The sequence below is a fragment of the Magnolia sinica genome, chromosome 12 (genome assembly GCF_029962835.1).
Source record: "Magnolia sinica isolate HGM2019 chromosome 12, MsV1, whole genome shotgun sequence".
NCBI lineage: Eukaryota > Viridiplantae > Streptophyta > Magnoliopsida > Magnoliales > Magnoliaceae > Magnolia > Magnolia sinica.
The window spans coordinates 6,840,743-6,864,266 of NC_080584.1; the positions used below are offsets into that span (position 1 = coordinate 6,840,743).

Sequence of the window (23,524 nt, forward strand, 5' to 3'; positions counted from 1 at the left end):
AGAATTGAATTCTGACCATTGAAACTTTCGTAGGTCGAGTTGTGTGGGCCCCAACGTGATGTGTGTCAACTATCAACATTGTGCATTTGATAGGTCCCCTCTAAATTATGAGATATCCCAAAAATCAGCCGTATGCAGAACTCAAGTGGGCCATACCATCTAAAATCATGTGAAGACATGCCAAAAACATATAAAAGCACTTGGTGGGGCCCACCTGAGTATTGAATGCTGCTGAAACTTGGTCTGAATCCTCATCCAAGTGGGACACACATCTGGATTTGCAAACCACATCTCAGTGGGCCCAAAAAATGATTATGAATGTTTTAATGGTGCACGGCCCCTCCCCACTTCTGTATGTGGTGTGGCCCACACAAGTCACGGATTGACTTGATTTTTGAGACCTAGGCCCACGATGGAATGGTGCATCTAACTGATGGGGTAGATGTTCGAAACATATCACGGTGGGGCCCACACAACTTGACCTCATGGGACGATCTCGTGAGGTCGAGCGCATAGTACCTTTCCATATATATATATATATATATATATATATATATATATATATATATATATATATATATGTGGCACTATGCGGTCTTGCTCATGGGAACTTCCCATGAGGTCGAGCTGTGTGGACCCCACCGTGATGCTTGTCAAACATCAACACCGTACATTTGATGGGTCCCCTTTAAATCATGGGATATCTCAAAAATCAACCGTATACGGAATTCAGGTGGGCCATACCATCTAAAAGCATGTGAAGAAATGCTTAAAACATATAAAAGCACTTTGTGGGGCTCACCTGAAATTTGGATGCGTTTGAAACTTGGTTGTAACCCTCATCCAAGTGGGACACACATAATGGATGGGCTGGATTTGCAAACCACATCTCGGTGGGCCCAACAAATGATTATGAATTTTTTAATGGAGGGTAGCCCCTCTTAACTTCTGTATGTGGTGTGGCCCACAAAAGTCACGTATTGACTTGATTTTTGAAGCATAGGCCCACCATGGAATGGTGCATCTGACTAAGGGGGTAGATGTTCGACAAGCATCACGGTGGGGCCCACACAGCTCGACCTCATGGAAAGTTTCCATGAGCTCGACCGCATAGTACCTTATCATATATATATATATATATATATATATATATATATATATAGATATATATATATATATATATATTTTTTCAGTTCTTCCCAGTGAGATTAACCTTATGAACGGTTTGGATGAAATATAAACATAATGATGGATCTCCCTGTGGGCCGTACATCCGTTGGTCGGGGCGCAACCAATCCATCTCTTGTTTGACGTGGGTATGGGGTTTGGCCAGGCGGATGGAATAGAATGCTGGATATTCCGTTAGGTTGTTCTTGATACATTAGAAAACAGACTTTTTCGACTGTATACCTTGCTTTTTAACGAACAGACATTTCCCACTGTATGCCTTGCTTTTTAACGTCTTATCTCCAAGTCCGGATCCTCTGTTCGCCAAAACCATGACATTTTTGCTTTTTTCCTCTGCTGTATGCTGTTTGGACTGTCTCAGTTAGCTACGCAAATTCAATGCATTTCACAATCATACGGTGTAATTAGATTGTAACAACAACAGTTTTGCTGCTTGACGCAGGTAGAGGACTCGTGCGTCTCAAACTATCCCATGCATTTTTACGGACGGAATTACCTGGAAGCGTATTGGCTAGTGTACCTCACACCAGCTATATAGCCTCTATTGACGTTAGACAGTTCTATAGGCCTAATCATTAATTATGTGTTATGTCCAAACCGTCCATACATTTGGCCAGGTCTTGTTAAAGCTTGAGAAGAAAAAAAAAGACCGATCTAACTAACAAATGGACCACACTGCAAAAAGAACTGGGGATTGAACATCTACCATTGAAACCCTTTTACGGGTCACAGAAGTTTAGAATTAATGTAATTTGTTTTTCCTCTTAATTCAGGTTTTTCTGACCTTATGAACAGATTGGATGGAAAATAAACATTATGGTGGGCCATACGAATTGTTTAATGGTGAAAATCATTATCTCAGCTGCTATTTGTAGTGTGGTTTATATAATCTTTGGATATGATTCCTTTTTTATATAATGCTCTAAAATGATCTCTAAAAGTAGATGAACTGTGTAGATATAATAAATACATCACTGTGGGGCCCATGTAACTTTGATCTCCTTTGAACCGTTCGTGCAACTTGGAGCTCGATGAGCGTCGGTGGTCGTCTTCACACGACACATACATACAACAGCTGTATAGCTGGTGTGTGGTACACCAGCCAATCCGCTTCCAAAATATCTCAGTCCGGACCGGGGATAATACTGCCGACCCCGGAACATTCCAGCGCCGCCAGCTCAACGGTGGTACCGTCATTTTCATGAGTTATATGTTATATTCAGAACTATCCACCTATTTAGCGAACTTCTTGGAAGGCCTCAGGCAAAAAATAAATAACAATAATAAGAGAGATCTAAAGATAAGTGTACCACTTTGCAAAAAGCAGTAGGGAATTGAATGTCTTACCATTGAAATTCTTTTGGAGATTACAGAAGTTTTGGATCAATATAGTATTTGCTTTTACTCTTTGTACAGGTCTATGTGACCTTATGAACAGATTGGATGAAAAATAAACATTATGGTAGGCCTATGAATGTTTTAATGGTGAGAACCATTGTCCCACTTCTATTTGTGGTGTGGTCCACTTGAGCTTTAGATATAAATAATTTTTGGGCATACGCTTTAAAATAATCTCAGAAAATGGATGAACGGTGTGGATATAATAAATACTTTATGGTGGGCCAATGTTACTTTGATCTCTTTTGGACCGTCCGTACAACTCAAAGCTTGGCGCGACACGTACCCACACCATCCACGTCGGTGTTGTGTGGTACACCAGCCAATCCGCTTCCCAACTAAGATGGGCAAGGGCCAAAGAGTTAAAAAGTGCCGGGCGGGGAATAGGATTGGGTACTGAGTTACTCAGTACACTTTTATCTTACTGAGTAAACTCAGTTGGGCTTACTATGAATGTATGTGAGATATCCATGCCATCCATCCGTTTTTCCAGATCATTTTAGTAATTGATTCTAAAATAGAAGTATTCCCAAAGTTTAAGTGGACCACACTAAAGGAAATAATGCGAATAATGAGTTCCATTGCTGAAACCTTGCTAGGGCCCACAGTGAAGTTTATTTGTCATCCAACCTGTTCATAAGATTACACAGACATAGATGAAGGGAAAACACAAATATCAACTTGATCCAAAACTTCTGTGGGCCCCAAGAAATTTTCAACGGTAGAATTTCAATTCACACTATTTCCCGTGGTGAGATCTACTTGAGATTTGAATATATCTCATTTTTGGGATCAAGCCATATAATTATCTGTTGAAATGGATGGACGGAGTAGATAAAATATGCAAATCACGGTGGACCCCACAGAGTTTACTGAGTACGCTTACCGTACTGAGTTACTCAGTACGCAATCCGCTTCCGCTCCGCTAGTTTCTTCAGTCCTCGCCATGGCCATCCGTGACAGCTCGGGCCTGACTTTCAGGCCCAAGTAGATAATGGGCTTGGGCTGCATGGCATGAGTACTTTGTAATGGGCATCGGCTTACTTTTAGTCCGTGGGCCTAGACTCAGCCTAATATTGAAGGTGGAAATTTGGACAGGCTGGGCTTAGGCCGATCTAAGTATGGCTGAGTAAGGCTCATGAACTTAATGTGGGCCATACCCTTAAGATCATCTGGGGCAAAAAGTCAGGCCCACCAAATCATCGAAATCAAGGGGTGGACAATGGTCCAACTCGGCACACCAACGAGGCCCACCTAGTTAGTTTGTCGGTCTGATTTTCATGGAAGGTAGTCTTTATGGTGTGTTCTTTCTTTTGGACGGCTGAGATGTCCCACGTGGATAAGACGTAGGTAGGAATTGTTTTTAAGAACTTTGACAAAACAGGACAACTAATTTTCGTACCTGGAGCATTTTGGACGGCGCATATGCAATGGCATTTTAGTAGTTTTTGAAACTATTGTGGGTATAAAAGGCCGAAGAATCCAATGCATAAGTCATGATACGCCTAGTTGCATTAGGACACTTTGATAGTTCCATCGATCAATCCAGAGCTGAGTTCCAGCCAGAGTCGAGCTGATTTTCTGAGCTCGAAGTCCACTCAGTTCGAAGCTGAGTTCGAGCCAGAGTCAAGCTGATTTTCTTAGTTCGAGCTGGCCCCAACTCGACTCGAGTCAGATCGAACCTAGCTCGAATCGAACTCAGATCGAACCAGTTCGGCGACTCGGTTACTTTGATATTGATGTTGCTCACCAAGTGTTTGATGAAATGACTCAATGAAGGGTGGCTTGTGGCAAGGAAGGTATGTATATGAAACCAATGACCTTTTTTTCTTGATTTTTATATTGCTTAGAAGGTGTTTGATAAAATACCTGTAAAACCATTGTTGTTGTCTCAAATACAGTGAGATTTTGAAGGTGCAGTCAAGGTATTTGTGAAAATGTTGTACAAGCGAAGTCAGCTCAATCTTGGCTCAAAGTCGGCTCAAACTGGCCCTTGCTGCTGACCAAACCAAGCCGAGTTGGCCACTCGGGCTCAAGGACCGAGTTGAGCCGAGTTCGAGCTAAGGTCAGTTAGTGGCTGAGCCGAGTCGAGCTAAGGCCAGCTCGACTCGGTTCAACTCGATGTACACCCCTATGTAAGATACACAATGCATTAGTCATGATGCTCCTACCTGCATCAGGACACTTCGATAGCTCCATCGATCAATCCAGATCATACGTTAGGTCCAGCATGCACTTCATGGGCCACCATGCAAATATCAGAACCATTGGATGGCTCGATACATTGTTTTCAAATTTCCTTCTTTCTTAAGCCATCCGTTTTACAAGCCATAAATGGAACGGTTAAGATTAACTTATAAAAATGATTTTTTAGGACCATAAGTCATACATTCTTAGCCTCAACAAATTAATCCCTCTAGTTGATGAATGGACGTATTTCTAGATAGAAGATCTTGGCCTTCCATTTTATATGTTATTGATCGGATGATCAAAACCATTGGATCAATTGATTTTTCCATTGTGATTGATGAAAAGAGCATTGGACATAATGTACAGTCCAGATTGATCTGTTTAATGAAAATAAAATAGACTTTCGACCATCAATCTGATAGAATCTTGGAAATCTGCTAGGTTTGTTGGCTAAATCAACTTCTCCTACCCCAAAATCATATATGATATATCGGAAAACTCATTTTGGTTTGTAAGATACGACTGTTTTAAGGCTCTGGCAGTCCTGATCACTTTCGCCTTCAATCAGGTCTTCTTTGGTCCATCTTTGCCATGAAAGTGTCAGCAACCTGCCTCCGATCGACCCCATGTTGCTGTAAAAGAATGAAAAGGGGGACTCGGTCGATCCCGAGTCGCTAAAAAGGGGTACTCGATTGACCCCGTCATAACCCAGTCGACCCCGGGTCGTTGAAAAGGAGGACTTGGTTGACCTTGGGCCACTGTACAGGGTGGCCTAGTCGACTCTAAACCGCTGCTCAACAACAGTTAGTTGTGGACAATTGTGGACAGATTTAGTGCATACTTCAAAATTTTGTATATATTTTTTACAACACTAATTGAGGTGATTCAAAAGCTATATTGAACCTGGATGAGTCTAATTTTATAGAAAATAAAATAAAATAAATAAAAATCAAACTCAAAGTACGTTAATTTTAGAATATTTTTAGAAACTATATAGAAAACTATTAGTTTAAGACAACTGTTATATATAAATTTGAAATTCTAAATGAAATGAAATTTCATGGGGCTAAATTATACATGATGATAAATTATAAAAATAAATCAGTGACTAAAAATGCCAGTCTAAGCTGGTCGACCGGGTCCACACGAGGTCAACCTCATCTTATCACCCGTCCAATTGGACACGGATTATCTACTAACAGGTTGAGTAGAAGTGACGGAACTAAGTTATGTGGGTCCCATCATGTAACACCCCAAATTTTCGTTATTTTGGGTTTGCCAAAAATCCTTTAAATTTTTTTTCCAATAACTAGCTACGTCATCACTTACGGACCATTGACACTCGATGTGAGCTTATACGTGGCTGGTACGATAAAGAACCGTACAAATAAGATTGATCAACCATAGAAAACCAATGAACCCAATCGATCACTTGAACATCAAGTTTAACCCCACGATTTGTTCACATAAGGCCCAAATCTAACCAATCCATCGCTGACTAACTAAGATAATCGTAACTAAATTAAAGATCTATCCAAAGCCGAGACGAGTGGGGGTCAGATTTTAATTAATAAACCAAATCAATCTATTTACTCATTTAGCCTAAAAACCGACAGTTTAGGGTTATTAAGACCGAATCGTCATTTCCACTAATTACGAATAGACCACAATATGCATATTGTTAATCCAAACCCTAATCATCGTGCACAAGAAATCTTGCTACCTAATTCATTCCAGAAATGCCTTAATTATCCAAACGAGCTCTAAATCGCTCGTTAGTGGGCCATTAGTTCCAAAACTATAAAATAATGTCCGTCTTACTGGGTTCAACTCCATCGCGGGAGTCGAACCTAGGTAGTGTTCAGACCCGCTCAACTTGAGTCGAGGGACGAGTGTATGAGAAGTGCAAACACCCTAAAGGAAGAGGCTGAAACTTAAGTGAATTGGGTCGTCCACTCTTACGCAAAGTTGAAGATTTCGGACCGTCGGTTTATGACCAAACTTCACATGTAGAATAAGGATATTTTTCCACACATAGCCGTATAGTCGTGGCCCCGATCAACCATCGGTGACCGTTGAAAAGACTTCTGATCATACCTGTTGATCAGTGTATCCAAATAGCGGGCCGATCATATCCATACGTAGATCATCATTAGGGCTAACTATCGTACGGTGTATATTGATATGCACATCCCATAGTGGGTCCTAGAGGTTAGAAAAACTCTCCCATAGGGCTAGTATAGTAAAAACCTGGCCCTTGGGGCCATTTGCACAACATCTGGCACTATATAAGGCCCTTATTTGGGCACCCCCTCATCCCATATGAATTTCAACAAGAGAAAAAAAAAGGGAGAAGGGGAAAAGAGAAGAGGAGAAAGGACGAGAAAGAGAGAGGGGGAGCATGGAAGTATGAGGGTTTGTGCACCTTCACCATCTCATTTCCTCTATAGCAACATTGTCCTTCATTGGTGTCGATTCGACGATGATTGAAGTTAAGTATTGAGTTATGTTTGTAGGTTTAGATCTTGTGTTTAATTTCTTCCAATTCTTACAAGCTTGTATGCTTATTTAGGTCTTTCAACGATGTTTTCCTAACACCCTAACCCTACGAGCGCCATGAATCAAGCGATTCGTTACAAGGTGCGAATCATTATTTTTAGGTAGCCAAGTACCAGTTTTAGGATAGATTTAATGATTATGGATGCTAGATTGCTGTGCATGTATAGCTTAGAGGAAAATCTGATTAGAATCATGTCTGATAAGTTTACCTAACATGCATGTGCTGAAATTTGATGTTTGATTTGTCTTTAACTTTTTTAGACCTGAAAATTTGGCATATGTTGTTTGTGCATCTGATTTTCTGCATCCTCCCTTGTTACATGTATGTTTGTTTTCTCCTGCAGTATGTTTGACTTGCAAATTCCTTATCCCTCGGGCAAATTCGACACCGCATACATACACGAATATTTTTTTCGTTGCTAGGAATAGCTTGCATTATTTTTATGCTGGATTTTATGTTTTGATAAATTACATGTTTTTTTCCATATGTTCTTGAGTATGAATCTTATCTGTTTAGAATTGTTATTGAATATAGCCCATTCTCTGGGTTGGTCAGGAATCTGCGAATTGTAAGGGCAGCTTCATTGATTGGGTCGTCCTGTGACTAGTCCGACTGATTTGGGCGGACGCGAACGGGCGACGGTAGTGGGACTACATGGGTTGCTTACACCCGATGTCATGCGTTGCGTGCTCGCCTGAACTTGGGCGGTCTAGTCCACCGACTGGCCAACCATGTTTGTTAACCATGTTTACTCACGCCTGTTTGGAACCTGAAACACCTCTCGCCTACTGACACCCATTGACAACAGTTAGAAACTGATCTACAGTCTCATGAGCTAGGCATGGTGGAATGGGATACTATGTCCTAGCTGTCGACTTACGCTGGGAGATGAGCCTCCTCGTAGTGACTGCGAGCGATCCTGCTTCCCAGCACTCTCCACATGCTTGCAATCGGGGGTGGGGACTCCGATAGGATTAATGATCGCAGGGTCTTAGCCTCGCACGTTGAGGGGTCTTGGCCTTGCAAATGGGTGAGGGCAATGATATCGTCGAGGTGTACCAGTTTTTCCAACCTGCTGGATGAATGAAATTAACTAAAAACTCGGCTAATACATTATTCACGCATCGCATTAGCTATGATTTGGCGACTCGGCAGTTGAGATCGTAATGAGGGAGTGTTGGTCATGCTCGACTGTGAGACAAAGTCGCTTAAGGGAGTGTTGTGGGTGAGGCCATGCATCATACATAACACATGCATACGCATTAATAAAGACTAGTTAGTAATTTAGGAATTTATGTTTTTCATTAAATTCACCATGTAATTATTATTTGATGTAAGTTATGGCTAATGACACCCACTAAGTTAGCTACTCACTCCCACTCTTGGATGGTGTTTTAAAACACCAACCAAACACATCATTAAATGCAGGTGAGGCGGAGATCGATGAGCTGAGCGGGGTGAGCATGGATGAGGAAGAGGAACTTCCCTGCTTCCAGACTTTCGGCGAATCCTTCTAGTCTGAGTACTTTGAGCTATCGCGGGGTATGGGTCAGGACTCTAGTCACTTTGGGTCATGAATGGGTGGGACTAGTTCCCTATTTAGATGATTTTGGATTTGTGATTTGGATATTTTTATATTTAGTAGCATTTGATACTACTTTATGACTTATTTATGCTTCATGCCTTGTTAAACTCTCCATTGTTTATGAGATTATCTAAATGTAATTAAAATCTGAAGCCCATTAGGGCACGCGTGACACCTGGGAATTTGGGAGCCAAGTTCCTACATGGCCCCTGAAAACCCCGGGTGTTACACATCATGATATATGTTTTGTATTTGCACCCTCCATCCATTTGGAGAGATCATTTTAGGGCATTAGCTAAGGAATAAGTCAGATCCAAAGCTCGAGTGGACCCCACCAAAGAAAACAATGGAGAGAGTGGCACCAACCTTGAAAGAGGGGATCCAACGAGATATAAGACATTCTTCTCAAATCTAACCTCACCGTAATCAATTCCATGTTCGTTATTAAGATGAACCAACAGATGTAACACGATCGATATTAGTCTGCATACATCCATCGACCCAAAACCTCACCCCAATCAATTTCAGCTCATCTGCATACAATTTAATCTTCGTCCCATAAACTTCTCATCTATACCAATAGAAGCCCGTCGAGAACATGACCCAAACCTCACTTCATGGGAGGTTTGTATATTGTAAAAGAACACATGTAATGTAACATGATCGATTATTAGTCCACATACATCCATCGACCCAAACTTCACCCCAATCTATTTCATCTCATCTGCATGATGTTGCAATTAAATTCATACATGTATTTACTTTTGTATATTTTCTGTTGATGACTTTTTTTAGTACGAAAGGAGGGAAAGGGAAGTGTTTAGGCATAGTTGTAATGACAGTTTGAATTGCTATTATGTACTGTTTAAGCATAGTATGATGAGTGTTTGAGATGTGTATCAATTCCAAAGCGTGGAGCCCATGGTAGATGGATAGTGAACACAAACTATGATGGGGCCCACAGTACATGGGTCCTAGGCACAAACTATGTTTTAAGGGATGATCCTACTCCAATTAATGATTGTTCGTGGAATTCAGATTAATTGAACATAGATCGAATGCTTACAGGGCATTTCAAAGCACTTTTCAAAAATTTCTTTTATGAAAAATGAGTTCAGTATATATGCAATGTGGCATACATTGATTAGTGTCTGCCTTGTTATAGTTAAACGCACGGGTGCAGCTTCAGTGGAGCCCTGTGAGGCCTGCCCTGATATATGTTTCTTACATCCATATTGTTCATCTGTTTTTACAGCTCATTTTAGGGCATGATCCCAAAAAAATGAAGCAGATCCAAATTTTTGGTGGACCACACCACAGGAAACTGTAGTGATTGAATACCCCAATTAAAAACTTCTTGGGTCCATCAGAATGTTTATTTGCCATCCAACTTGTTGATAAAGTCACAAGGACCTAGATGCCTGGTGACTACCAAAATGTTTATTTCCCATCCAACTTGTTGATAAGGTCACAAAGACATGGATGATGGGACCACACAAACTTCGGCTTGATCAAAAAATTTTGTGGCCCGCTTTTCAAAATGGATAGGTGGTGTGTATGAAAGGCATATACATCAAGGTGGGCCCCACAGTCAGAGACTCACACCACAATGGGTGCTTGAACCCATGACCTCAGTGTTGAAACTTCAGCAGGTTAAGTGAGATTATCACTTCTTATTCATTGTGAATGTCTCTCCCTTTTTTTAAAAATCTCTATTTATCTTTGTTGTTTTTGTCTTTGCTCAGTATTCAGGCTACACAGCTCAAGCCCATGATCTTTTTGGGCTTAAAAGTCCGGCTGGAGCCTGACACGGACACTGACGACCCTGGTGAGGACCTAAGGAACTAAGAATACAAATGGGTCAGCCATGATGTATGTCTTTCATCCATTCCATTCATTTATTTTTCTAGATCATTTTATGAGACCAAAAATTAGATATTTTCCAATCTCAACTGGACCACATTACAGGAAACATTTTTGAATGAATGATTGACCATTAAAAACTTTTTGGGGGCCATAAAAGTTTTGGATCAAGCTGATATTTGTTTTTAACCTTCATTTGAGTCTGTATGACCTAATCAACAGATTAGATGTCAAATAAATAGTACAGTGGGCCTTAGGAGGATTTTAATGGTGGATATCCAATCACTATTGTTTTCTTGTGGTGTGGTCCAAATAAGATTTATATCCTTCTAATCTTTTGAACCAAGCCCTAAAATGATTCATAAAAATGGATGAAACACATACATTATGGTGGGGCCCACAGAGAACCGACCACCAGCCACCGGGAAGCGGATTGCGTACTGACTCTGTGGTTCCCACAGTCACTCATGCATTTTATCCACTCCATCCATAAATTTTATCAGATAATTTTAGGTATATACACCAAAAATGAAGAATATCCAAATATCAAATGTACCACACCACAGGAAATAGTGTCAATTGAACATCTACCATTTAAAATTTTGTGGGGCCATAGAAGTTTTAGATCAATCTGATATGTTTGATTTCACTCCATCCATGTCTTTGTGATATTATTAACAGGTTGGATGACAAAAAAAATCACTGTGGCCCATAGAAAGGTTTCAACAGTGGAAATCATTATTCCCACGATTTCCTGTGGTATGATCCATTTGAGCTTTAGATATACCTCACTTTTGGGTTCAACCACTAAAATGATCTTAAACATCGGATGGACAGAGTGGATAAGACAAATACATTCACGGTGGGCCCAACTGAGTTTATTCAGTACCATAAGAGCGTCCTGAGTAACTCAGTACGCAATCCGATTTCCAGCCACCGAGCTGGTGGGAGGGGGTGTACCCAATCCGTTGCCAGCGCTGAGACTCCTCGAGCTCTGAGTTGTACCAATGGTTCAAAGGAGATGAAAGTTATGTAGTCCCTCGATGATGTATTTAACATATCCACACTGTTCATTCATTTTTTGAGATCGTTTTAGAGCATGAGACAAAAAAATGAATCATAACCCAAGCTCAATTAGGCCATACCACAAATAGCAGCAGGATAGTGATTTTTACCGGTAAAACATTTCTAAGGCTCACCATAACGTTTATTTTCCATCCAATCTATTCATAATGTCAAAAAGACCTGGATGAAGAGGAAAGAAAAATATCATATTGATACAAATTTTTCACGACCCCTAAAAAGGGTTTCAATGGTAGACGTTCAATCCCACTTCTTTTTGCAGTGTGATCCACTTGATAAAACACAAAAATCATGGTAGGGAACACATAGCACCGACCACTAGCCACTTGGCTGGTGGTAGCGTCACTAGCCAAACCACGTACTGGTGTAGTGGGGCCTAAATTCCGGATCAAACAAATAAACGTACGGAGCATCGAACATTAGTTTGAAGCCAGATTGATGGGCCCATAAAAGAATATACAATATAGAAGACTCTGCACGGTCTGTAATCCAGACCGTTATTGTTTTAGTGTTACTGGACTATCAGTTCAAAATTAGGTCTGAACCAACCCATGTCAGGCCCATGTGTTACGTCCCACCCTACTGCAAATGAAAAACGTGACAGCCGATTGGAATGTTACGTCCCATCTCTCTATCACCGTCCATTTATAGATAAGAATTAAAAGACCAGGACTTGAAAACAACCATAATAAAACAATACCAATCATACCAAAAACTTTTTATAGTAGCACATGCCAAACGTTCCCAACTACATTTTACTATGGACGTGGAAAACTAAAGACAAAGGATGATCACACACAACACCGATACGTAACTATAATAACAACAAACAACCACAACAGCAACAACGGCACCGATACCATAATGGCAATGACAAAAAACCTTAACAGGAACAGCAACACTAGTGTTGTATTTTGTTTTAAAATAAATATTAAAAATTTTGTTTTCAAATTTTCAGTTTCCCTCCATATTTAAAAAGTTTTGGTGCTTTTGAGTTATGGGTTTTGTCCCACATCGGATTTGATAAAGAAAACTATCTTATATATAAAATTGTCTTTTTACCTTGGGCTTGAACACCATTCAGGGGGCATGTGAATTTGGTCCTGTGGGGGGTTATGTCAATAGCTCTAATATATGTCATTGACCACACGCGCGTGCGCGCCGAGCCGTGCCGAGTTGAGTCCGTGTCCACGTGCACAATGGGATGGGACGAGATGGGTGTCGGTGCGGGTGCGGTGTGAGTATACTCGCGTGGGTGTGTGTGTATGGGTACTCGCGGGACTTTATTTATGGACCTAACATTTTATAAAGGGTGCTTATGCACCACTTCGGAGTTTATATAAAGACTTCCGATTTATAAATATGAAAATCTTTCTCTTATAAAACGCTCTTTAATATTCGGTTTTAAGCATTTTGACCGCTGAATTTGTCGCTAAGTCACTTTCGGGTTAAACTGCGAGTGGTTTGAGCCCATGTACAGTGAGTGCACTGCGCTGAGACCGGATCATAGTCGTTGTATCCTGGAGGTTGATTGATCTGGAAACCTGTTGCACTTAAGACGTTGTCCAAAGAAAGCAAATTCGATTTAAAGCCGAGTGACTCAGTCAAGCTTCGACTTAATTCAATAAGTCATCTTTCTCAAAAAAATTTGTTCTCGATTTTCTATAGTTTATTTAATTCAACCAAATATTCCAACAATCAGTATTATAGCGGCAACAACAAACAACAACAGTGACAATGGACAATAGCAAATCTAATTCAACCCACCAAACTCAACAAGGAAAAGTGAAATGTAGAATAATGCAACAACTGGCCACAGTAGTTTCTTAGCTATAACAACCGATATAGGCAATTCCCAAATCAAACGTGGTGAAAATCACCATGACATAGACTTTCAAAAGAAAATCCTGATATAGGTCTGCATAAAATCCAACCCCAAAAGAGATATCTCTGCTCCCAACAGCTGAAACTACCGACTGCCACTACCTTCAACACTTTCACCTGAGCTTGCTTCTTATCTTTAATTTCTCCTGATGATGGAGGCGCCAATACTGCGACCGAGATGTCTATGTTGATGATATAGTGGCCCACTTCCATCTCAGCAATTGTTTTGTTGGAAGGGGCAGGTGAGGGGTAGACAGTTACGGGAGAGTGGAGATGTTTGCACATGGGATATTTTGTAGGGAGAGGAATGTATTGCTTTTTCCAAGTCCGGCCGCACTTCGGAGAAGTTTCATCTGGCAAAAAATCATGTCAGTATCAGCACACGTCATGTGCACATGGATACATGGAGATATGGTACACCTCTGAAAGATCAAAGCCGTTCATCAGGTGCATTTTACTCATTAAATGGCTTTCCTTAGAAATTAAATTGACCCCATCATTAGATGGGCCCACATGATTTCAATTTCAAACGTTGGTTGAGTGCTCTTAGTGTTATATTATTCCGTACATGTATGATAAAAATGTTCAGTAGAGTGGCCTGGATTTTTACAAGAAGAATCTAAGTCGTGGGACCCGAATGATGAACGGCTTGGATATTGCATAAGTGCTTGTTATTCCCGTGTCAAAGGCGATTAATAATTGGGCAGATTCTTTCCGTTTCACCAAAAAACCAAAAACAAACCAAAGGACGCGGATTTTGAATGTTTTCGTGTCACCGGGGTAACACGTTCCTGAATACTGAGTAACGCAGAAACAACCGACGATTGCATATGCGCTCTCGTACAGGATGCTATATGTGGCCAAAGAGAAATCCACTCCGTCAATAAGTTTCTAAAGATCATAAAACTTAGTAGGGCCATGAAAGTTTCTAATTGAACACAAGAAACAGTAGAATTGAAATCTGACCATTGAAACCTTCGTGGGCCATGAAAGTTTCCAATCGGGATAATATTTGTTTTTCAGTTCTTCCCAGTGAGATTAACCTTATGAACGGTTTGGATGGAATATAAACACAATGGTGGATCTCCCTGTGGGCCCTACATCCGTTGGTAGGGGCGCAACCAATCTATCTCCTGTTTGACGTGGGTATTGGGTTTCGCCAGGCGGATGTAATGGAATCCTGGATCTCTCGTTAGGATCTCCTTTGTTGGCTGTATGCCTTGCTTTTTAACGTCTTCCGTATGAGTTCGGACCCTCTGTTCGCCAAAACCATGACCTTCCAGCGTACGCCTTGCTTTTTAGCGAACAGACTTTCGACCGTACGCCTTGCTTTTTAACGTCTTTTCTATGGGTCCCGATATTCTGTTCGCCAAAGCCATGACATTCCTGCTTTTTACCTATACTGTATTCTAATTGAACCGTTTTGGTTAGCGCCGCAAATACAATGTATTTTGTAATCATATGGTCTAATTAGGTCCTAACAACCACATTTTTGCTGCTTGACGTAAGTAAAGGATCCGTATTCTTTTTCCAATGCGTCTCAAACTTTCCCGTGCATTTTTACGGACGAAATTACCGGAAGCGCATTGGCTAGTGTACCTCACACCAGTTATATAGCTGCTGTATCGTTGTTCGAAAGTTCTATAAATTTAATCATGAGTCATGTGTTATATCCAAACTGTCCATACATTTGGTGACATCGTGTTAAGGCTTGAGATGACAAAAAAGACAGATCTAACTATCAAATGGACCACACTGCAAAAAGCACTGGGGAATTGAACGTCTACCATTGAAACCTTTTTTGAGGTCATTGAAGATTTGGATCAATGTGAAATTTGTTTTTCCTCTTAATTTAGGTCTTTGTGACCTTATGAGCAGATTGGATGGAAAATAAACGTTATGGTAGCCCCTATGAATTGTTTAAAGGTGAAAATCATTATCTTCACTGCTATTTGTAGTGTGGTCCAGATAATCTTTGGATATGATTCATTTTTTACATAATGCTCTAAAATGATCTCTAAAAATAGATGAACGGTGTAGATATAATAAATACATCACTGTAGGGTTCATGTAACTTTGATCTCCTGTGAACCGTTTGTGCAACTCAGAGCTCAATGAGCATCGGCTCGTCTTCACACGACACGTACCTACAACAGCTCTATAGCTGGTGTTTGGCACACCAGCCGATCCGCTTCCAAATTATCTCAGTCTTGACTGACGATAATACTGCCGCCCTTGGAACATTCCAGCTGTGGTGCTGCCGGATCGACGGTGGTGCCATCATTTTAATGAGTTATATATTATATTCAAAACTGTCCATCTATTTAGCGACCTTCTTGGAAGGCCCTAGGAAAAAAAAAATAATAATAAGACAAATCTAAAGATCAAGTGGACCACTCCGAAAAAAGCTGTGGGGGTATTGAATGTCTTACCATTGAAATTCATTTAGGGTTACAAAAGTTTTGGATCAATATGATATTTGTTTTTACTCTTCATACAGGTCTGTGTGACCTTATAAGCAGATTGGATGGAAAATAAACGTTATGGTAGGCCTATGAATGTTTTAACGGTGAGAATCATTGTCCCACTTCTATTTGTGGAGCAGTCCACTTGAGCTTTAGATATGAATAATTTTTGAGCATACCTTTAAAATGATCTCGGAAAATGGATGAACGGTGTGGATATAATAAATACATTAAAGGGGGCCAATGTTACTTTGATCTCCTTTGTACCGTTCGTACAACTCATAGCTTCAGCGCGACACGTACCCACATCATCCAGGCCGGTGGTGTGTGGTACACCAGCCAATCCGCTTCCCAACTTGAGATAGGTAAGTGCCGAAGAGTTAAAAAGTGCTGGGCGGAGCTATCTGCACCGCTAGTTTCTTCAGTCCTCCCCATGGCCGTCCGTGACAAGCTGGGGCCTGACTTTCAGGCCCAAGAAGATAATGGGCTTGGGCTGCAAAGATTGAGTACCTTGTGATGGGCTTGGGACTTACTTTTAGTCCGTGGGCCTAGGCTAAGCCTAATATTGAAGGTAGAAATTTAGACGGGCTGGGCTTAGGCCGATCTAAGGACGGCCGAGTAACTCATGAACTTAATGTGGGCCATACCCTTAAGATCATCTGGAGAAAAAAGTTAGGCCCACCAAATCATCGAAATCAATGGGTGGACAATGGTCCAACTCGACACACGAACGAGGCCCACCTAGTTAGTATATCGGTCTGATTTTCACGGAAGGTAGTCTTTATGGTGTGATCTTTCTTTTGGACGGCTGAGATGTCCCACGTGGATAAGACGTTGGTAGGAATTGTTTTTAAGAACTTTGACAAAACAGGACAACTAATTTTCGTACCTGGAGCATTTTGAACGGCGCATGTACCATGGCATTTTAGTAGTTTTTAATTGGAACTATTGTGGGTAAAAAAGGCGGAAGATATACAATGCATTAGTCATGATGCACTTGGATAGCTCCATCGATCAATCCAGAGCGTACGTTAGATCCAGCACGTACTTCATGGGCCACCATGCAAATATCAGAACCATCGGATGGCCGGATACATTTTTTTTTTCAAATTTCCTTCTTTCTTAAGCCATCCGTTTTACAAGCCATAAATGGAACGGTTAAGATTAACTTATAAAAATGATTTTTTAGGACCATAAGTCATACATTCTTATGGTCCTAAAAAGTACAGCAAGACAAAAATGAGGTAGACCCAAAACTCAAATGGAACATGATAAAGGAAAGAGTATAATTAAATACTAACCATTGAAACCTTCATGAAACTATAAAAGTTTCCGATTGGGCTAATATCAGTTTTTCAGTTCAACCCAGTGAGATTAACCTTATGAATTGTTTGGATGGAATATAAACGTAATGGTTGGTTCAAAGAAGGTTTCAATAGTGGCCATTACTCTTTCCTGTCGTGTGGCTCACTTGAATCACGGATATACCTAATTTTCTTTTTTTTATGCCCTATTAGTAGCTTGTAAAACTGATGGACTGGATGGATTTTCACACAGACATCTCTGTGGGCCTTAAATCGGTAGGCAGGGGCACAGGCAATCGTTCCGTGGATGACGTGGCCATTTTGACGGTGCACGGATTTGGTCGGTCGTTTGGATGTTAGATACTTACTGCTGCTCGTAGCCACCAATAGAGAAAAAGTTTGATACTCCGGCGGAGTGTGATGGATGATACACATGAAATTTCAAATTAAATAGTTCAATTTATAGCTCCTAGTTTAGATGTATCAAACGCCACAAGTTACACTTAATTAATTATCAGACTATCAAATTGTAGACATTTGTTGGACGGTCAAAAATGAAAATTATCCAACAGCCCCGTTTCAACAAACAAGCATCCACCATTCATGGGATTGTTCAACCAATCTGATTTTGGAACTATTACTTAAAGAATAGTATATTTCCCAATTTAGCTAGTTTTATTATATAGAATTTCTAGGGCCTGTACACCATCATCAAACTCCCCTAAAGTATCAAATAACCTTCTTTTCTAGAAAGGGTGCGGACAAAAGAGGGTGTTTGGATGAAAGGGTGTGGATGTCATGAGATGCAGAACTACCATATTTTATTTATTTATTTATTAAAAGGTCCACTTGATGAATTTGGCATCCACATGGTGTTGAAAATGACAGTATGTATTTCTTTTGTTAGAAGCGGGCTTGGATATTGACCAGACCGACATGGTTTTCATGGAAAATAAAAGCGGATTGCATGGTGACCTAAAACCATGTAGCTAGGTAGCGTTGGAACATGGTTATAAGACTTTTATTAGGTGGGTCTACACAATCAATGGTTTAGATTGATCAAACATGTTAACCATTGTATATTTAGGGATTCATGGTAGTCATTATATAGTCAGGTGTGTAGGGTAAAATGTTTGGACTATACTACTTATATACAATATCTTATAGAGATTTGGACTTTCACATTGTGGAAATTTATAAAGGAAGAGTTGTGATTGATTGAATTCATCCGGCCTTTCATTCTTATATCTTGGTCCACTCAACAAGGTGTGTGAGCGCATATAACTTCTTCTCTACTCTTAATTTTCTATAAGGGTATAAGGCACATAAAATCAAGTTTTGTCCTCATCCTTCACAATTAGACATGACTTCTTGTATAGATATCTGATTTGGATTAATCATGAAATTTGGCTCAGCTTAAATTTCACTTTTACCTACAAGTATTGACAAATCTTTTTACCTACAAGTATTTTTATAAAAATATTTACAAAACTTTTACCTACTAACATTTTCGTAGGTAAAAATATTTTCAAAAACAAATATTTTGTTACAAAACCTTTACCTACTAACATGTTCGTAGGTAAAAATATTTTCAAAATCTCTACCTACGAATATTTTCGTAGCTAAAAATATTTACAAAATCTTTACCTACAAAAATATCCGTTTACCTACGAAATATTCCATAGGTAAAAGTCTCTTTCACCACAAAATTCCTCATATACACCTGTCACAATATATTTCATCATACTCTTCCTAGTATACACCTGTTATATAACATATTTCATCGTATTCACATTCACATCCATCTAAACCCAAACTACGTAGATCCATCCAAACATAAACTAAAAGAAAAAGAAAAGCAGAGAGAAATTAAAAAAGTGACGATACATTGGTAGGTTAAGAGATTATAAGAAGAATGTGTACAAGGAGATTCATATGCATGAACAGCTTGATAGAATAGAAGAGAATGTCGTCCGTTAATTATTTTGTTTGAAACAAGAAAGATTACATTGAAGCTACAAAAAATATCCTTGGTTGTTTTGTTTTTTTTTTTTAAGGATAAGTAAATCCTCAGGTAGAAGTTTACATAATTATTGTTAATTAAAATGAGATCAAATCATTTTTAAGTGTCTACCAAATAAGGCCTAAGAATGTCCAGGATTTTGAGATTCTCAGGTGGAAGTTTACCTCGTTGTGCTCTTCTTGCCCCATTTACAGTAGTATAAGCTTGAACCCAAGATGGCCACCCCTATAAATGCTGTCACGCTGGCGAGGATCGCAGTTTTTGTTGCTTTCCTATTGTCCCCTATTTTAACAGTGAATTCTTTTGCATTTCAGTAGCAATTCTACAACCAGCCAGCTCTGCATATCAACGTACGCTTCCAAGTTTTCTTAGGAAACCCTTTATCAGACATAAAATCTAACCATTCCCTATGAAATACTATGCCACCTCTAACATCACCCGAAAAACATAAAATCTAATCATTCACTTCTTTGAATTTTTTTTTATAAATAGGTACCTGCACCATAGAATTCCTTTCAATTCTTTCCTGGTATCCAAACAAATTTTCTGGATTCAACAGAATCACATTTCCCATGCCCAAATGTGACAAATAGAATCTTTCTCCAAGGATTTGGCTTCCTACAAAATCAAATCTTTAGGCCCGTTGAAGAAAAAAGGTTTGCATTCATACAAAAATGCCACTGAATGGTATATATAATATCAAATTTCAAGATTTATATTTTCAGTAAGCAAGTGATATTGAGATGAAATCTTTACCTGGGAATGCATATAGCTCATTCCTTGAGTAAAAGAACCCTGATGAGCAATCTAGCAAATTCATTTACCATAGAAACAATCAGAAGACATTATGACATTATGATAAGCTCATGCAAATAACACTCAAATCTACTATAACCATGTGATGTGAACATGATAATAAATAAATAATAATAAATCATAAGGGTCTATTCAATTCCACCTAGTTGCTAGGGCCAGGCTACACTGCGACCACATCCTTCTTGCCAAATCCATCACCAGCCTTGGCAGGTCCTATCACCCTCTCAAAAGTTCCACTTAAAGAATTATATATATATATATATATATATATATATATATATATATATATATATATATATATATATATATATCTCATAACCTAAAACATATACCCAAACCGGTGTATAACCAAAAATGAAGATGTAAATTTTGTTTACCTCCAGCTGCAATGGCAAATCCATCCCCAAAAATCAATACGAAAGAAAATAAAAGGGTGTTAGTTTAAACTCCTAAAACCTAAAAATGTAGGAAACTTTTACCAATTCAAAAAATGAAGACCAATATTACTGCTCTTCTCCATTAAAAAATAACAGCGGACTTCTTCCCATTGCACGCAGGACCATTGGCTATATATTACTTGCAATCGATCATCAATAGGACAATCAACAAAAAGAAAAAAAAAAAATAGAGACTAAATGTAAAAGAGTCATTGTTCAAAGGGTTGAGATATTGCTATATAAAGGAAAAACTTTAGTCGTGGATGAAAGGTTCACATTCTTATATCAATGACATGGATAACATTAAAATTTAAAAATGTCACAAGGAATTACGAAAGTTTTGCAACAAATCAATATAAAGAGCATTGCATCTATGACCCAGATTAGATTCCCACATATAAATGGAGCTTACCTGCTTAGCTCGTTTCCCAAATACAAAGAGCATTGCATCTATGACGTTGCTTTTACCACTTCCATTCGGACCCAGTACCGCTGAAAAACTCTACAGATAACAGAAAATTCAAATGAGACAATAAACACCTAAGTCAAGATGGAGTGCACCAAGCAAAATTGTGTGAAATTCACACTCAAGTAACCAGAAAGGGACCAGATCCAGTGCCATTGGAGGCATGGGAGGTACCATGCCCCATGTCATTACTGCACATGTGACATGCATGCACTGGATCCATAAGCCAATGATAATTTGATTGGCTTATGCACCTGAACAGTGAACTATTTGGCACAAGGACAAAAAAAAAAAAAAAAAGAGTAATTAAAGGAAAGAGAGATATAAGACTTACGGGCACATGCACGGACTATAGATTCTACATAATCTAACTTTCTCAAAAAAACCTTCCAGTAGTCTCAACATAACGCATATTTGGCTTGCTGGGAATGGAACGAATATTAGTCTGCAACAAATTCCAGATGTGGTTTAACACAAATAAGCCTCTGATCTTGAAACAAATTATCGACTGATGAAGAAATCATTCTAGCATTGACCTCAGTGAAAGGACGGTGAGGATTTGGATTGTAGCATGCAAGAACAGCCACAGCTGCTTCCCTGTATGCCAACCTCAGCTTTAACTCCTCCAGAATTTCAGTACTATCTTCTTGACCGGTTTCAAACGTACCCTTTTGCTGCAAGTGGGTAGATTGAGAACATGTGTACACAGTTGAATTAGTGAAACACTATAATTATCCATGTAAGTGGGAAAAAAACAAAACAAAACACCTACCCTCTTCAAGGCTTCCAACAGTTCTTCTCATCCAATGTAGTCTAAATCCTTTCTAGCAGTTAAAATTCCAGGTTCATTCCTACCAATCAGTTGCAAGATGGTTTTAAAAAAATCTCCTAATGGGAAAATAGAAACAATTCATTAGGAAGTAACTAAAATATATTTTGCAGCTTTGCGCCAGTGAAATCTACAGTAAAATCTGCAGTTTCTAGTAGAAGGATCTCCATTTCCTCCTCTGACAGGAAATAATACAAAGCAGATGGACCATAGGAGAAGGTAGCTTTTATGATAAGGTCCAATAACTAAGGGACCAAAAATGAGAACTAAAGAACCAGCATCATTTGAACTAGGTTCCTCTACTAGAACATGTTATGACCAATCTAGAGAAAAGCCCACATGTTATAAATAAGCAGACGTAAAATGACAAAGAAGTATGAAGGCTTATCAACATCTGTCACTGCCACAAGTTTTGAGCATGCCAAACTACATGGTTCAGTGGTTTAAATTGTTGATGTGATGCACTCAAAAAAAAAAAAAAAAAAAGAAGCCAAGATTGCCAGATCCTAGTCATTGATATTTGGCCAGTTTTCTATTGAGTTCGAACTATCACTATTTTTTCTTTCTTAAATGTGTACTTCTTGGCTGGGTATTGAAGGGTTGGAATATTTCAATCTTGAGGAACTTTGGTGTGTGGGTCATCAACAGCGAAACCCATCATATTAGGGGTTTGGATAACTGAACCATGAGCCACACTAGCACAAACTCAAGGCATGAAGATCATATAAGAACTGAGGCTCAAAACAGGCTAGACTACTACTTCCTTTTTTTTCCACCGTCTCTATTACCATGGTGATTCATCCAGCCCACATGGGGGATGCAAGAGCACAAAATCTGAGCTCGTTGGCCATCATACCTACAGTAAGGATAAAAGAAAATCAATCTAACAGTTTATGCTTTGAAAAAAGATGGAACTATCCAATCAAATAACAAGAGAAAAAACTGTCTTTCAAAAGACAATAAATAAATAATCAAATGATAAGAGAAAAATATGAGAACTAGCGAAAGCCTTCTCATATATTTTCTAAAATTTGCAAAATTCAGAAAAGTTAATCAGCTCATGGCTTCTGTTTGTTTTTTTACTTATTGAGGTACCAAATTCATGGAAAAATAATCAACAAACGTAAACATAAAAACAGAAACAAATAAAATCATCTCAAAAACTTAGTTTTGCCTCTTGAAAATTGATACATATCACTCGCTCTCAAATTACATTCATTTGCTATATCCATCCTTATATATATGGATATATGGATGGATGTGTGTATGTGTGCCTAAATGAGAAGAAGCAAGAGCATGTCCACAAGCTATAAATCACCCTCGCCTTGTATGCAAACACATGATTCTTTTTTTCAATGGTGTAAGCAAACGCATGATTAGAACATTTAAAGCTACAAAATTTGAGAAACCGTAAATGAGAAGCGCAAATCCCT

The 23,524-nt window shown here is 39.2% G+C and overlaps 1 long non-coding RNA gene across 7 annotated transcripts; it reads right to left on the bottom strand.

The window, feature by feature from the left end:
- Nucleotides 1-20,835: 20,835 nt before the first annotated feature.
- Nucleotides 20,836-22,950, bottom strand: LOC131219910 (uncharacterized). 7 transcript variants are annotated; one of them, XR_009158519.1, is made up of 5 exons: nt 22,880-22,950; nt 22,035-22,113; nt 21,799-21,936; nt 21,597-21,684; nt 20,836-21,298 (listed from the first exon to the last, which is right to left on the bottom strand). It is a non-coding gene; the product is annotated as an uncharacterized LOC131219910 (long non-coding RNA). The 7 variants fall into 7 exon arrangements; XR_009158518.1 differs by lacking the exon at nt 22,880-22,950 and having other exon boundaries at nt 21,649-21,684; nt 22,035-22,732; XR_009158517.1 differs by lacking the exon at nt 22,880-22,950 and having other exon boundaries at nt 20,836-21,288; nt 22,035-22,732.
- Between the last annotated feature and the right edge of the window lie 574 nt (nt 22,951-23,524).